The sequence below is a fragment of the Lissotriton helveticus genome, chromosome 2_2 (genome assembly GCF_964261635.1).
Source record: "Lissotriton helveticus chromosome 2_2, aLisHel1.1, whole genome shotgun sequence".
In the NCBI taxonomy this organism is placed as follows: Eukaryota; Metazoa; Chordata; class Amphibia; order Caudata; family Salamandridae; genus Lissotriton; species Lissotriton helveticus.
Window position 1 is genome coordinate 259,058,283 of NC_136060.1, and position 17,885 is coordinate 259,076,167.

A 17,885-nucleotide genomic window follows, 5' to 3' on the forward strand; every position below is an offset into this window, starting at 1 on the left:
TGGACCGCCACCCCCGGGGACTTCATCAAAAAAATGAGTGGGGGTGGCTCAAAGGCCCCCCAAGCCCCGGGAACCACCACCCCGGGGTTTTAAGACAATATATGCGGGGGCTCATGGCCACCCCACAGCCCCAGGGACCGCCACCCCCTGGGGCTTGATTTAAGTTTTATTACAAAAACAACCTGTGTGGGGGGCTCAAGCCCCCCCACACGCCCCAGGGACCACCACATTCCCGGGACACTAAATAGTAAAATTGGGGGGTCCATGACAGACCCCGAGCCCCGGGGACCACCACCCCCGGGGCTTTGTTAATTGGGGGAGGGTGGCTGCGCCGCCCCACTCCTGGAGCCTTGTCGTGGCCTTGGGGACCACCACCACCCAGGGCCGGCTCCTGCAGTGTCCCGTGCTGCCCACCCCGGGACACTGTAGTTTGCTATGGCAGGGCGGGAGCCTCACGGCTCCCACCCTGCCATAGCAAACTTGGTTTGGATTGTGAAGGAGAGAGCAGGGAAACCTGCTCTCTCTTTCAAAATGCAAACCAAAGTGCTTTTCCACAAGGGGAGCTGCATCTTAGCAGTTCCCCATGTGGAAAAGAAATTCCGGCTCCCGAGGGACGCGGGGAGCCGGCAGGACGGTGGGGGGATTGGGGACCCCCCACGGTCTCCAACGGAGAGGGCCAGCCCCGGGGCTAAAAGTTGCCTGGGAGGGGGGCCACGCGGCCCCCTCCTCAAAATTAAGAAAAAAATAAAAATTCTTAAAAAACAAAGGTGGCCCCGGGCGATGGGACCCCCAAGGCCATAAGTGGCCTGAGGAGGGGGGCAACGCCGCCCCCTCCATAAGATTGAAATTTTTAAAAGCCATGCCCCTGGGGATGGAGTCCCCGGGGACGATTAAGGCCACGGGAAGGGGGCCAAGCGGCCCACTGCCCAATTTATTTTTAATTAGGGGTCAGGCCCTGGGGTATGGGGTCACCAGGGCCAATACATTAGAAAAAGAAGGGGGCCACACAGTCCCCCTTCTTAATGAAATAAATAAAGTAAAAGACTGGCATTGCGCCTGAGGCCACACCCCCCTGCTTTCAGCACTCTGCAAACGCGCTCCCTGGCACATTTGCAGATGGGGAACGAATTCCCCTATAATACTGGGGGTCCCTGGGGGCCAACTAGCTCACCAGGAACCTCCAGTATGCGCCAGGGGGCTGCGTTGCAGAGAGGTGTTCTGAGTCCATGCCCCTTTTTACACCTCTCTGCAACACAGCTCAGTGGCGCTTAATGGAGGTAGCTGGTGGGCTAGTTGCACCCCAGGGACCCCCGGGATCCAAGGGGACTTAATCTCCCAACTTAAAACGCGCCACAGGGCGTGTTTACACAGTGGGGAATGGAGGGGACGGGGCCTGAGGTGTCTTGTGCAAACATGCCCTGTGGCGCGTTGTAAGTTGGGAAAAAAATTCTCCTTCAATCCTGATGCCCCTGGGGGCCAACAAGCCCACCAGTTGCTTCCTGTAAGCGCCACTGTGTTGCGTTGCAGAAAGATGGTCCAGGCCGTGCCCCTTTTTACACCTCTCTGTAACGGCGCTTACTGGAGGTACCTAGTGGGCTAGTTTTACCCTAGGGACCATCAGGATTGAAGGGGACTTAATCTCCCAACTTAAATCGGCCGCAGGGCATGTTTACACAGTGAGGAAGGGAGGGGACAGGGCCTGAGGTGACGTGTGCATTTTAAGTTGGGGAAATAATTCCCCTTCAATTTTTAGGGCCCCTGGGGGCTGACTAGCCCACCAGGTGCTTCTAGTAACCGCCAGAGCGCTGCATTGCTGAGAGGTGGTCCAGGCCTTGCCCCTTTTTATATCTCTGTGCAACACAGCTCTGTGACGCCCCTACTGGAGGTACCTAGTGGGCTAGTTGGACCCCAGGGACCCTCAGGATTCAAGAGGACTTAATCTCCCAATTTAAAACATGCCACAGGGCGTGTTTGCACACATGTCACCTCAGGCCCCCCCCCTCCCTTCACCAGTGTGCAAACGCACCCGTGGCACATTTGAAGCAGGTGTTTTAATCCCCCTGCCCTATTAAATACTAGGGGCTTACAGAGGAGGTCATGCTAATCACAGAGGTAGCCCAACCCATAATGTGCCCTAGTGTACGTAGGTGTTTTAACTGTATTCTAAGTGTCTTTTAGAATAGCACTGGCTCTAGGACTGGTTAGTCAGAGTCAGTTACCACCAGTACCCATCTGAAAAAGTTGAGGGTACAGAATGATTTTGCAACAAGGCCTCTTTCTGCTCCTCTGTTTGGTCTTTCTGCGCGTCTTTCTTCTTCCTGTACTTTTCTTCATCTTTGAGGACTTCTGTTGCTTCTTTCTGCAGTTCTTTTTCTTCTTCCTGTGTGTTTTTACTTCTTTCTTCACATGTCCTACCTCTGTAGGCATAGTTAAAAACTAGCATTTAAAAAACCTTTGAAATTCACTGAAAAAAGCATAGGTTTCAGGCATGTTGTAGTTACAAATTAGCATTTAAAAAACCTTTGAAATTCACTGGAAAAAACATAGGTCTCAGACATGTTATAGTTAGGAATTAGCATTTAAAAAACCTTAGAAATTCACTGAAAAAACATAGGTTTCAGGGGCGTTATAGTTATTTGGACATTTCACTCGTACAAAACCTTTGAATTTTCTCCGTTATAGTTAGTTCAGCTAACTCCCCTTCAATACTGGGGGTCTTAGCCCCATCCTTCACAATGATCCTGTTCTGGAAATCCTTGACTCTCCCCAATTCACCTGAGAACACATTGGAAAATGTGTTAATTACACTCTCAAGAACCAATTTGTCTGTCACCACCAGCACTTGTTCACTAGTCCCAGGTTTGAGCACCATCCCAAATAACCCTTGGTGGAACCAGCCCAATATGTTCAAACACTTGTGCGTAGCTTCCTTCCTCTAAACTCCATAATGTCTTCTATGTACCCAGACAAATTGATTTCACGTCCCTCATAGAAAACTGACTTTCGATCAGGGGGCAAGAGTGATCTAGTAGGCCATGTACTGTCATGCGATCATGGAGATGTGCGCCACGAAACCTACCAACAGCTTTAAAACCTTATCTCCATCCAAGACATCGACATGTGGATCCACACATAGCTCAGGATTTCCCACTTTGACTTTGTCACTCTGCACCACCATAACCATGTCCCTGAGATCTATGCTGATAGATATGTCACCCTCATCAACAATATCATCATCCATGACACATTTGACAGAAGACTATTTGCCTATGCCATACTGACTTAGCAAAGTGACCAGGTCTATTACAAATCCTGCAGGTCACAAACTTTGCTGGACACTTACTACCTTTCACATGTGTCTTGTACCCACACCTGAAAAAAATATTTTGCTTGGAAAAAAACAAGTTTTGTTTGTCAACATAACCAGCATGTGGCCTGTCAACCGGTTTGCTATCACTACCCTCCTTTACAGCCTTCACTTTAACCACGGATAAAGGTTCACTGTTCTTGGTTTCTAGTTCCTTGGCCAACAGCTGAGAAGTTTCAATGCTCTTGGCCATTTTAATGGTGTCATCCAATGTTGGATTGTCCATCGACAACAGCTTCTGCTTGGTCATCTTATTAGTACAATGACAAACAAATTGGTCTCTTACCATTTGGTCTCCAAGATTTTCAAAATGACAATTAACCTTCTCAATGCAGTTATGTAGGTGTCGACATCCACACTAGCATTCTGCACTCGTGAGAAAAACTTATGGCGCAACATGACCAAACTTGGTTGGACATCGAACATGGCTTGGAGTCTTTTTACTGTGTCTTGGTAATCATCAAGGATATCACCTCCTTCAACAACCGGTTCAGGCAAATGTTTCAAGATGGCCCTGCCTTCAAACTCCAAAGAATGAAGAAGAAGATATTTCTTCCTCTCAACCCTAAAGCAAATTGCCCCAATTGTGCCAAAGTATGATTCAAACCCATCAAACCATTGTTTCCACATGATGGAGGGTTCACACAGTGTTTCTAGAAATGGAGGTAGAGGAGCAACTGCCTGCATGTTTCCAAACAAGAGTTCCTAAAACCCGATGTAGAACCACTAAAATGGACATAGTTGACAAAAAGGTACAAAGATTGGAGACTGGCAGAAGTACTGGCTGACGCACACTCTGACTGTGTGGACAGTGTGGGGCAGCTACCGCCACCTCACTAACCTACTTAGAACTGTATGAGCAAAGACACACACAGCGAGCAGGCAGGTACCAGGTGCACCTTAAAGAGTATCACACCACAATGAAGCAAATGCCTCCCTCAAGAGGCAAAGTGGGGTTACAATAATAGCCAGTAGAAGCGTACAATAGAGCGCAGTTACTGTAAACACACTCCCTTACACATGAGGTAGGACTCCGGGCAGGTAACTGTCATAGGAAAATAAAAGGACCAGAGCTTGAAGGAGGAGCATTCAGCAGAATTGCACTTACAATAACCAGCTCAGCGGAGCACACTTATTGTAAACCAGCATTCTCTCTCACAGTGGTGGATAGCTGCGGGTCTGTAAGGAATGTGCAATGCCCAACAAAACCCGGCACATGAATGGGGAAACCCCATAGGGTACTGTGAGACCAGAACAGGACGAAGAGTGGACTGCACGGGACACCCAAGATGGCTCTAACGTGAAGTCCAATGTGTAAGGTGGCATCACTGCACCCTGCCGGGGACTGGAACACACGGAATACACTGCAGAGAGATGGACGAACAGATGACTCTTGACACGGATCGTGCTCCATCATGCCGTCATACTCAGAGCTGAAATGCACTGCCCTCCCTACGTTCCACCTCTGTTGCATCGACTCACAGGAATCAAACGCTCTGGCCAAATTCGTTTGATTGAGCGATGCTCTGTGCGACACCCGGCAACCTGAAACAGTAACAGCCAAGATCCAATGTCGTCAATATAGCTGGGGAAGGATCAGGAGCTGGCGTAGAGAACAGGGTGACCACAACGGCAAGGCATGCAGGTCAGTGTAGGTGGGTCAGTACTCGCGCCACAGAAAATGCAGTAATCAAGATGGAGGCATGATAAGTTTCTTTACTCAGTTTAATTCGGTGTCATTGAACCACCTCAGGGCAGAGCTCAGGCAGCGTCTGACACCAACTGTCACGGCCCCCAGCGCTCGGCATGGAACTCTCACACAGTGAGAAAATCAGAACCAAGCTCTGATTCAGTAATAACTACTACTCAATTACATATTCTTGTTTAAAGCTACATAAAAAGAATATGATAAAGCTCTTAGATGAATATGTGGTTTGCTTGCTGAAGCTAGTTTAACTTTGAATACCGACAAGTGTGAGTTCCATAAGACAAAGCTAAAATTGTTTGACCATATCTTTTCTGATGGCAGTATGACACCAGATCCTTCTAACGTACAATGGGTGTCAAATGCTGATCCCCCACAAGATGTTTTGATGGAGCTTTCATTTCTTGGCATGACCAGTTGCTTTTCCAGATATCTACAAGACTTTGCCACTGTAAATAATCATTTGAGGGACTTGACGAAAAAAAATACTTCATTTGATTGGTTACATAAATGTGAAGAAAGCTTTAAAAGAATTAAACAAGCCATTAAGAATGACACGGAAATTACGTACTTCAATCCTAAGCTTCATACACAGGTTGTTGTTGACACTAGCCCCATCGGGTTAGGCTCTATCCTTGCACAGCACAGTGGACACTCAAATGCTCAAAGGCATATTGTGGCAGATACACGTAGAGGTTTGTCTCAAACAGAACATGCTTACTCAGAACCTGAAAAAGAAAGCTTAGCTGTGAGCTTGTGAACACTTCTATGTATTCCTGTATGGAAAGCCTTTTACTCTAGTAAGGAATCATCAAGCTTTACTAACTATTTTTGGCAATCTAAAGCCCAAAATGCCTTCTCGCATTGAGCAATGGGGACTATGGTTACAAGAGTATAATGACAACATTGTGCATTGTCCAGGGAGAGATCAGAACCTTGCTGACTACTTTCCAGAGTACCAATATGAGTTCAAAGTACTCCCTCCAACACGGCTGATGCCTATATCAATTTCATTTTAAATTAAAGAACACCAGCTGCCATTTCATTAGCTCAGATTATCACTGCCTCGAGCCGTGATAGTGACATGTTAAGGCTAAAGGATATAATTAGAGATCAGTTTTGGAGGCAACACATTCGACCATTCCCCAATGAGGATGAATATCAAAAATACAAAAAGGTCAAGGATCAACTGTCTATAAATCAGGAAGGAGTTATCTTACGAAGGTCGAGAATTCTAATTCTGGAGAGTTTGCAACAGAAAATAATTGAAGTGGCTCATGAACAACATCATGGAATCATTGCCACAAAACGGGCTCTTGATCACAGTGTTGAAAAGAAATTAAAGGCCTGTAATCTATGCAGCTGCCTTTCTACAAATACTACGCACCACACTGTGAGCACGGTAAAACTCCCAAAACATGAATGTGAGAGAACAGCCATTGATTATTTTCTCAACAATGGATATCACCTGCTGGTATAATGGACAAGTAATGTAAATCAAATGTGGATAGGACACTTGTTACCGCTTAGCCAGGAGATATTTTATTGGGAAACCCTCATAAACGCCGTGTATTCCGAGTAGCGGTGTACCTTATTATCCGCCCAACACTGGCGTTATGGCAGTAGTCATAGGGTTTCTCAAAGATACCGTGCCTGCCTCGCCCGAGGCAATCTCTGGTGTATCATGGCAGTGTCCAGAGATCAGGTGATACCCAACTGGTAGGTATTAAAAAGACTGATAAAAATAGTTTACAATCTACAAAGTAACTTTATTCACGTAGTTGGGTGGCTATAATAAGATTAATATTGGGTATGCTCGTAGGACTGAGTGAAGGGTCCTATGCATATCACTTAATAATACGTCGACATGTTTCAGCTCTGCGGCCCGAAGGTCTGTGGAGCTTTCGTCAGGACAAATAACAAATAAACAATACAGATAAAAATACTCTCACTATTTGTGAAGTAGTTCATTGGTTTGTAAACTAAGGGCGCTTACCCACTGTGAATCAGGCTTATTCACCTAAGAAAAAAGAAAAGAAAGAGCAAGGCAATATCTGGCTTGTTGCGTTGTGCGTGGTATATATATATATATATATACTGTATATGATAACTAAAATGTTTCTTATAACACAGAAATTATCAATTTATGGCACAAATATTATCAATTTAGATACATTTGATGAACTCATAGGGAAGCATTCATGACGAATTGCACAGAAATAGCAAAAGTGAGAAAAAGATGGAAATAGCGGTCACAATCCAAAAGTAATCAAGTATATTCGACATTAAGTACGTATGTCAAGTCACACATCCTATATTGAAGTACAGGTATGAACAATCAATTATTGACAAACAAGGTTTGTACCTTTCGTGTGGGTAAGAGTGTCGTGAACCTGTATTTTGAGAATACGAGTGGTTATTACAGAGTGGTTACAGACACTTATACCGATAATTATAAGATACCTCGTGTGAGGTCTTACCTTAGTCGCCAATCTTAGGGTCTAAGACAAATAGTCGTAGGCTACGAAAAAAAGGGGGGATTACAAGATTAACGGTATTGTTTCAACAAAACTTTGAGCGGGTTTCGGTGAAAAACCAAGTCATACCCGCGTCGGAAACTCTGTCCGCGTCTTGTGCTGGCTCTGCCTTTGGAACGCCAGAGACGCATTTCCGGCGGGGCTTTAGCGAAAAACCGTTGGTATAGAAAGAGGACAAAGCCTTGTAATAACAGGCTCTTGGGTCGTGGGATTTACAGCCAAAACTATTTATACAAAACGACACCATTAGATCAAAATAAACAAATTTTGCAGTAGTTGAAAGCGTTCAGGATATTGTAGAATATTAATGTTCAGGTTATTTAGAATATTCATAAACGAACTTAATGCAATTCTCCTGCTCAGGGGTGGTATCGAACTGCCATGGGAGACAAATCTGTATTATCTAACAAAGTGGTGCCATGAAATTTCATCGTTCAATCCTTGTTTGTGTGTCTTCAGACGATCGACCCAACGCTGTTCCTTTTCATACAGTACTTTCTCCACATTGGGGGTATTCTCTGGTAATCTTTCAATTACTGTCCATTTCAGTTCTTCAATGCTGTGTTTGAACTCAACGAAGTGGGAACAGAGCTTTGTTGTGGTTTTTTGAAGGCGGATGTTACTCTTATGTTCTCCTATCCTGAGTTTCACCTTTCTGCATGGCATCCCAATGTACTTCTTTTCACATGGACAGGTTACCATGTAGATCAAATGGGACGAATTGCAATTGCTGTGTTGTTTTTGAATCCACTTCAGTGTAGGTGTCAATTGTAAAGTTTTTGATTTGCTTGTGGATTTACAGGCTATACATGAGCCGCAAGGATAATGTCCTGTCACAGACATCATTTGGGAATCTCTTATTGGTTGTTCAATTCTCAATTTTTGCGGACAGGTGTGAACCAGAAAATCACGAAGGTTTTTTGAACGCCTATTGGCAAAACGGGGTTTAGGCCAATCAAATTTGCCCGTATTCAGAATGTGCCAGTTTTTATTGATTAGTTTGTTTATTTGGTATGTCACTGAACTAAAGGTAGTAACACATGTCATCAAATCTGTAGGTGTTATTTTCTCATAGGTTTTAAGGAGATTTTCTCTCGGTTGATTCATGGCTCTCTTGCGGCATTTAGATATCATGGACGGTTTGTATTGTCTTTTGGCAAGTCTTTCACTCAGTTCTTTAGCTTGATCTTGATAGTCCGCTATTTGGCTACAGTTCCTTTTGAGACGAAGAAACTGGCTATAGGGCAGATTGTCTCTCAATGGTTGAGGATGAAAGCTTTTATATGATAAAAAGCTGTTCTTTGCAGTGGGTTTTCTGAAGGTTTTTGTCTCGATGTTGTTGTCCTTTATATAGATGGTCAGGTCCAAGAAGTCAATACTTCCCTTGTCAGCTGTGTGCGTGAAGTGGAGCCAGCGATCTCGTGTGTTTAGCCACTCCATGAATTGGTTCAGGTCTTGGTCATTACGCCAGATTAATAGAACATCATCTATGTAACGTTTCCAGTATATAATACTGGAAACGTACGGGTTGTCTGTTGTTAGGACATTTTTTTTTTCAAAATTACTGACGTAGAGTCCTGTCACCGAAGGAGCAAAGGCACTCCCCATGGAGGTGCCATGGCTCTGTAGAAACAACTGGCCATCGTATTCAAAGTAATTTTCGGTTAGCGCCAGCCGGCAGCATTCAAGAACAAAGTGTCTTGGTGTTTTGAAATTCCAGTTTTCCATGAAGAGCACATCCTCTAGCATTTCAAGAGTCTCTTTTTGTGGTAAGCTAGTGTATAGGGATTCGACGTCAAGGCCCACTAATAGCATTGTAGTAGGGTCAAACGATTTGTCTTTAAGATGATTTAACAGATCCCTAGTATCCTTTAGGAAAGCAGGGGTCTTTTGGACCAATGGTTGGAGAAATTGGTCTGCAAATTTTGAAAGCGGTTCTAATACAGAGCCTATTCCTGATTCTACTTCAATTCCTGTGAAAATGGCCTGCTCAAAGGCTTGGATTTCAATAGGAGCTGTGCTCCTAGGAGGAGTGAAGGTGGACTTCTTTCTCAGGGTGGTGTCTCCTTCATTCACTGCTGGTGAAGCGCCTGAGAAGTGGGCTTTCAATTTTAATGTACGGCAAAATTCTGACAGTTCACACTTCAACTTAAAGAGATCACAGATGGGAGTCGGCACATAACCCAGTCCTTTATTGAGAATGTTTTCCTGTTCTCTGGATAGTGTCACAGTACTCAGATTCACTATTAGTGAATCGTTTTGCTCGTTCCAAGCCTATTGAAATCCAAGCCTTTGAGCAGGGCATTTTCACAGGAATTGAAGAAATCCAACTAAATGCTAGAAAGCCTTTCCAGAATCTAACAAAAAAAGAACACAAAGCCCTGGAAGAACTTCGGGCTAATGAAAACATCGTAATAAAACCCGCAGACAAGGGTGGTGGAATTGTTATACTTGGAGTAGAAGGATATAGAGACCAATGTTTAAAGTTACTGGCAGACAAGAAATTCTACACTGAAATCACAATAGACCCAACATCAAGACTTAAAACAGAGATTGCAATGATGGTTTATGAAGCTGAATCACATGCATGGATTAGTAAAAAAGAAGCTGAATTTCTCATAACAACGGATCCAAAAATACCTTTTTTCGATTCCCTTCCTAAAACACACAAGAACAAAATCCCTCCACCCGGACGTCCAATAGTATCAGGAATAGGCTCTGTATTAGAACCGCTTTCAAAATTTGCAGACCAATTTCTCCAACCATTGGTCCAAAAGACCCCTGCTTACCTAAAGGATACTAGGGATCTGTTAAATCATCTTAAAGACAAATCATTTGACCCTACTACAATGCTATTAGTGGGCCTTGACGTCGAATCCCTATACACTAGCTTACCACAAAAAGAGACTCTTGAAATGCTAGAGGATGTGCTCTTCATGGAAAACTGGAATTTCAAAACGCCAAGACACTTTGTTCTTGAATGCTGCCGGCTGGCGCTAACCGAAAATTACTTTGAATACGATGGCCAGTTGTTTCTACAGAGCCATGGCACCTCCATGGGGAGTGCCTTTGCTCCTTCGGTGGCAGGACTCTACGTCAGTAATTTTGAAACAAAAAATTTCCTAACAACAGACAACCCGTACGTTTCCAGTATTATATACTGGAAACGTTACATATATGATGTTCTATTAATCTGGCGTAATGACCAAGACCTGAATCAATTCATGGAATGCCTAAACACACGAGATCGCTGGCTCCACTTCACGCACACAGCTGACAAGGGAAGTATTGACTTCTTGGACCTGACCATCTATATAAAGGACAACAACATCGAGACAAAAACCTTCAGAAAACCCACTGCAAAGAACAGCTTTTTATCATATAAAAGCTTTCATCCTCAACCATTGAGAGACAATCTGCCCTATAGCCAGTTTCTTCGTCTCAAAAGGAACTGTAGCCAAATAGCGGACTATCAAGATCAAGCTAAAGAACTGAGTGAAAGACTTGCCAAAAGCCAATACAAACCGTCCATGATATCTAAATGCGGCAAGAGAGCCATGAATCAACCGAGAGAAAATCTCCTTAAAACCTATGAGAAAATAACACCTACAGATTTGATGACATGTGTAACTACCTTTAGTCCAGTGACATACCAAATAAACAAGCTAATCAATAAAAACTGGCATATTCTGAATACGGGCAAATTTGATTGGCCTAAACCCCGTTTTGCCAATAGGCGTTCAAAAAACCTTCGTGATTTTCTGGTTCACACCCGCCCGCAAAAATTGAGAATTGAACAACCAATAAGAGATTCCCAAATGATGCCTGTGGCAGGACATTATCCTTGCGGCTCATGTATAGCCTGTAAATCCACAAGCAAATCAAAAACTTTACAATTGACACCTACACTGAAGTGGATTCAAAAACAACACAGCAGATTTGTCTCCCGTGGCAGTTCGATACCACCCCTGAGCAGGAGAATTGCATTAAGTTCGTTTATGAATATTCTAAATAACCTGAACATTAATATTCTACAATATCCTGAACGCTTTCAACTACTGCAAAATTTGTTTATTTTGATCTAATGGTGTCGTTTTGTATAAATAGTTTTGGCTGTAAATCCCACGACCCAAGAGCCTGTTATTACAAGGCTTTCTCCTCTTTCTATACCAACGGTTTTTCGCTAAAGCCCCGCCGGAAATGCGTCTCTGGCGTTCCAAAGGCAGAGCCAGCACAAGACGCGGACAGAGTTTCCGACGCGGGTATGACTTGGTTTTTCCCCGAATCCCGCTCAAACTTTTGTTGAAACAATACCGTTAATCTTGTAATCCCCCCTTTTTTCGTAGCCTACGACTATTTGTCTTAGACCCTAAGATTGGCGACTAAGGTAAGACCTCACACGAGGTATCTTTTAATTATCGGTATAAGTGTCTGTAACCACTCTGTAATAACCACTGGTATTCTCAAAATACAGGTTCACGACACTCTTACCCACACGAAAGGTACGAACCTTGTTTGTCAATAATTGATTGTTCATACCTGTACTTCAATATAGGATGTGTGACTTGACATACGTACTTAATGTCGAATATACTTGATTACTTTTGGATTGTGACCGCTATTTCCATCTTTTTCTCACTTTTGCTATTTCTGTGCAATTCGTCATGAATGCTTCCCTATGAGTTCATCAAATGTATCTAAATTGATAATATTTGTGCCATAAATTGATAATTTCTGTGTTATAAGAAACATTTTAGTTATCATATACAGTATATATATATATACCACGCACAACGCAACAAGCCAGATATTGCCTTGCTCTTTCTTTTCTTTTTTCTTAGGTGAATAAGCCTGATTCACAGTGGGTAAGCGCCCTTAGTTTACAAACCAATGAACTACTTCACAAATAGTGAGAGTATTTTTATCTGTATTGTTTAATTGTTATTTGTCCTGACGAAAGCTCCACAGACCTTCGGGCCGCAGAGCTGAAACATGTCGACGTATTATTAAGTGATATGCATAGGACCCTTCACTCAGTCCTACGAGCATACCCAATATTAATCTTATTATAGCCACCCAACTACGTGAATAAAGTTACTTTGTAGATTGTAAACTATTTTTATCAGTCTTTTTAATACCTACCAGTTGGGTATCACCTGATCTCTGGACACTGCCACGATACACCAGAGATTGCCTCGGGCGAGGCAGGCACGGTATCTTTGAGAAACCCTATGACTACTGCCATAACGCCAGTGTGGGGCGGATAATAAGATACACCGCTACTCGGAATACACGGCGTTTATGAGGGTTTCCCAATAAAATATCTCCTGGCTAAGCGGTAACAAGTGTCCTATCCACATTTGATTTACATTACTAAGTTCTGGGGAACAGATAGGACCTCCTCTTCCCTCCTTTGTGATAAATAATAATGGACAAGTATTCAGGATTTCCATAAATTTTAGATTTTTCATCTACTACACAAGAGTGAGTCATTGAAAGGCTAGATGTTATCTTTGCGACATAGGATATTCCATCACAGTGAAGTCTGACAATGGCCCACCTTCAATAGGCGAGAGTTTAAAGATTTCCTGGAGCATTCCAACATAAAGCATCAGAAGAGCACAAACTTGTAGCCGCACCCCAATGGACTTGTTGAGTGGTTTATGAGTACCCTAAAGCAAGTAGTGCAGTGTGCTAGTCTTGATAAGCATAATTTGGAAACTGTGTTGAATTCTACAGTAGGAGGGCTGGGCAGATATAAGGATGGAGAGGCTGCATAGGTTTGTGAATTTTGAGGATTATTGATTGTACAGAGGTATGACAGTAAATCTCTTGGGCTTCAGTTTTGCTTCTGGGTTGATGGTTTCTTCCTCCTGGAAGTTAAGGTTGTTGCTGGATTTTCTTTCCTTTCCTCTAGGGGTCCCCCGAAAGGATGGCGCCACCAGGATTCTCTAAAAAGAAAGAGTGGCAGGTATGAGTTCATATTTCTTGTGTTTGTCTTTAGCTGTCACCTCACCCTTGATAGTGATTAGTGTTGGGATCACTGTATATGATCCAACCTAGCCCTGGAACAACTCTGCCCTGATATCAGCTCTAAGTACGTTGGGCATTTCTTGTTATGGATGCCGTAACCTCCTGACTCCTGTGAAATAAGAGGAGTCAACCCATTAAAATGACTGTGAGTATTACCATCAGCTTAGTGAGGACTCAACCAGGCCACTCTCTCTGCATGCGGTTGTGCCCCTTCACATGAGCTGGAATGTACACTGGTAACCAAAGTATCCCTTATAACCTCCCCCAGTGAATCAAGCAGTGCTGTCTTTCAAAACAAACCATATACTTGGTACTTACTTCTTATGGAACGTCTTTAAGTCTCTCCAATCATTCAACCCAACTCCCGGTGGTGCAGGGGGGAAATGAGGCTAGTGTGACATGTACACCCATAGACCTCACGCTTCGTAATGCAGCCTGTTCCCTCACTGAGTCACTCACCGGCTACGCTGCAATTCTCTTGAGTTGCGGCTTGCCAACCTGCATCCTCCGACGGCATCCACCACTCTTCAGTCCACGTCTCTTGGGACTCGTCAAGGTTGGTGGCACAGTCCACTCCAGGTCTGGTTCCTTCTTTCTCCTCTCCTTCCGCAAGGCAGCAGGATCCCTCTACTTGATGGAGACTCAGCTGTCTTTCTCTTCGCTGATCTGCCCGGGTTACTCCTGTGTCTCTCTATTCCTCCACAGGCACTCCTGGGTCAAAGCAGGATAGCATAGAGGACCCATGGGGTCATTTCAGGTAAGTAAAGGGCTCATCCTTACATCTACCCTGAGAGCTTATTATTCTACACCTCACTAGGCCATAGGGGAGTGCCTTGCTGCTTTGATATTCGGGAGAGCAATGAACACCAATTTGCCTCAATGGACTGATCACAGACAGAGAGATGAGAAAACAACTCATGAGAAAGACTTGATGAACAAACAAAATATGAAAACATATGCTGACCAAAGACAATGTGCGAAGAATATTATCTTTAAGAAAGGAGATCAAGTGCTCACACGTCAGGTGCTGAGCAGAAAATCTAATGCTACATTTGTTTCAGAACGTTTTCACGTTGTCTTTACCGAGGGACAAATGGTGACTGTCCAGCACCCTGGGAAGTCTATTACCAGAGACTCTTATCAATTAAGGCATTTAATTAATCATTCATCAGATTAAACTTTTGAAGGAGAGACTGGGTCTCAACCATTAGTGACTGCAGTTACCTCTACACCGCTGACAGAGATCCTGGACTTTGATGATGACAGTTTCCCGTTTCTGAGAACAAGATCAGGTCAAACAAAGCGCCAAAAAGATTTATTGAAGAGCTTTAGTTTTATATGTCTGTCTATCTATATATAGTTTGTAAAAATGCATTTTTTTATCTGCCAGAGTTGAAGATTTTGTGTCGTGTGAGTTAGAAATGATAGAACCCTTATGGCTCCAGAGGACCTCCATAGAACTGTGACATAAGTGTTATAGAAGAATGCATTGAAGTCTAGTTTAGAATGTTGAGTTTGCAGTTACATGCAGATGAATAAAGACATGTAAAACTAAGCTCCATATGTGGCATAATCATTGGCAGCTACCCTGGCTGGGGAAGACACTAGAGTCTGCACCAAAAAAAAGAAAAGAAAAGGTCCCTCTGATAGACGAGAAAGCTTTTGTTCTTGGTCATTTGAGTACTGCACTACCGGTACAGGTACAGCAGTATCAAAATAGTTTGACTGGCTGTCTCAACACTGAATAACATATTGCAGTCGCCATTACAGGATTCGGGGACTCGGTGCCCCAGTCCTGAAAGAAGTTTGAGAAAGGCACACAAGGGAGCAGGTGAGTACTCCCACACCCCTGGGGCCATAGGGTGGGAGGTCTTAAAGGGACCCTTCCTTACGATTTTAAAAACTATTTTAGGTTGCAGGCACCATGGTACCAGCATCTATCAGCAGTACCCAGCAAGGCTTTACCTGTGGTACCGCAGCACCAAAAAAACATTCAGAAACATAATTACAGTTAAACAGGCTGTAGGCCCTGACCATTTCGGGGTTGCTTGCTTGCAGTGGGGTAGACTCAAGGCCAACCCACTGATGCACATCACTTCATATGGTGCACTGTGCGTTGGGCCCCCATGGTGAAATGGGCGAAGGGCCAAGGGAGTGCACACTTGCTGTTGAGCGCCCATGGTGGGTCTTGCTGGAAATTAGATCAGTCTCTGAGGCCAACGTTCCCCCCCCCCCACACACACACTGCGAAAAGCTGTAAACATTAGGGTAGATATGAACCTGTGGGGAGCCTGGGTCACCCCCTTGCTAAGCATAGCTAAAAGCTGTGCACATTGGGGGATTGAGCACCCATGAGGGGAGGTTTGGCAGCAAGGCGTGGCTCGGCAGAAGTTGCAACGGAGGTTGAGAATATGTTCAATTTTGAGTAAATTAAACATTAAAAAAAACTACAGCAAGTGACTGAAAAAAACAAAGATTAAAGAGACGTTATAGTTAGGTGTTGAAATTAGATAAGAACTATCATTAAAGAAATGAAAGACCACGGAATCCTCTAGTCATTGTTATTCCACTATAACTTGCACATCTTTCATATTGCATCATTCAAACCATGTTAAGTTACAACATTGATGCCTCCATATTAAATCCATGTCTCAAAGAATGTTTAACAAGACATAACCACTTCCAGAATTTGAATCTAATGCCCTCCAACAGGACGCCCACATTACAGCAAAGGAAAAGGACATTTCAAATGTGTGAAGAAATGGGTGGGATACCTTCAGTCAGAAGGCAAGCAAAGTGCACATTGCAACGCACTGCAATACCTTAGTGATTTAATTCCTTTCAGTAACTCGCGCGTCAGATGGCGCGCACAAAAATTATAGTTATAGGAAGAGAGAACAATCATTAAATGTCAGTGGCTACATCAAAGCTGGCTGTAAGAAGAGGGGAGAGAGTTCAGAGCTCGTGGCGCGTGCGCGTGGTCCAGACGAAATGTAAAAGTGCAGGGTTTGCATCGGAATGAGAATGGGGTCACCTCACCCTTTTCGTGCGCATTGGCAGGGAAGCGGAACATTCTTCCAGAGAGACCGTAAGAAATCAATTGGCGCGCTTTTCTGTGGCGGAGATGCATGTGGGCTGCGCAGAGATGTTAAAGGAAAGGGCAGCTTCATATTTTTACAGAGTGCAGGACAGAATGCCTGCTGAGCCTTTTTAGGTCGTTTGAGAAAGTACGGGTACATGTGATGTAGGGAAAGATATAAAAAATCTATTTTTTGACATCGGCAAAAAGAGTATACCACTGGTGCATTAAAAAATAAATACATGAATAATTGCTTTTGTAAAGCCCACACTACTTTTACAAAGTCCTCTTAGCACTGTTAACGAAGTTATTTAGTAACATTCATCAATAATAATGTACCTTATTGTGTAAAAGGCGCAGAAATACCTACAAAGAAATTACGCACTGTACCAATAAGCTTGTGGGGTAGAATGCCAGTGGTGGGATTGGCGGGGGAACTGTCCCGGGTTGGTAGTGAGTGTGAGTGAGTAAGGAACTTGGCAAGGTGTGGCCATTTCAGATCCTTCGATAATGAAGAGTGAGTTGTTGTTTGAAGGTTAGACTCTTTAGGGAAGGCTAGGATGGAAAGCGCTGGCACACTTCGACTGGGATGTTTCCATGTCGTTCCACGTAGCAGGAGAAGCCATGGCATTTCTTCTCCTGACTTCTCGATTTCGGAAGTTGGGCATGGCGCAGCACCGGCAGTGACTGCGTTATCTTTGCAGTACATTATAAGGATATTGCAAGTCACCGAGGAGTTCGTTGACCATTTAGAGGAACGAGGCCAAGGCGACTTGCAATATCCCTATAATGTAGGGAAGTGCAGTACTCTATTCCTTGTAATAGATGATCACATATAATCCTTTCCAAAACCATTGAAATCATTGGTATGATGCTATTTCTCATATGAAAGCGACAGGATGTTTGTAAACATGAAGAATAACAAATTCAATCTCTAGTGGAAAATTAAGCGCAGCAACATGGGATATTTATTGGCTGTAAAAAGATATTAAAATTAGTTTTAAAAAACGCTGTAGTTCAGAATGTATCGAGATATTCTACCTTTCCTATAATTACCTAATGGGTGGAAACACAGGTTGCCATAAATATCTCCTTTGTACTTTTCACTGTTTATCCAGAAAAATGGAGCAGTAAATGAAAATCAGGTTTTATTTTCATTTTTTG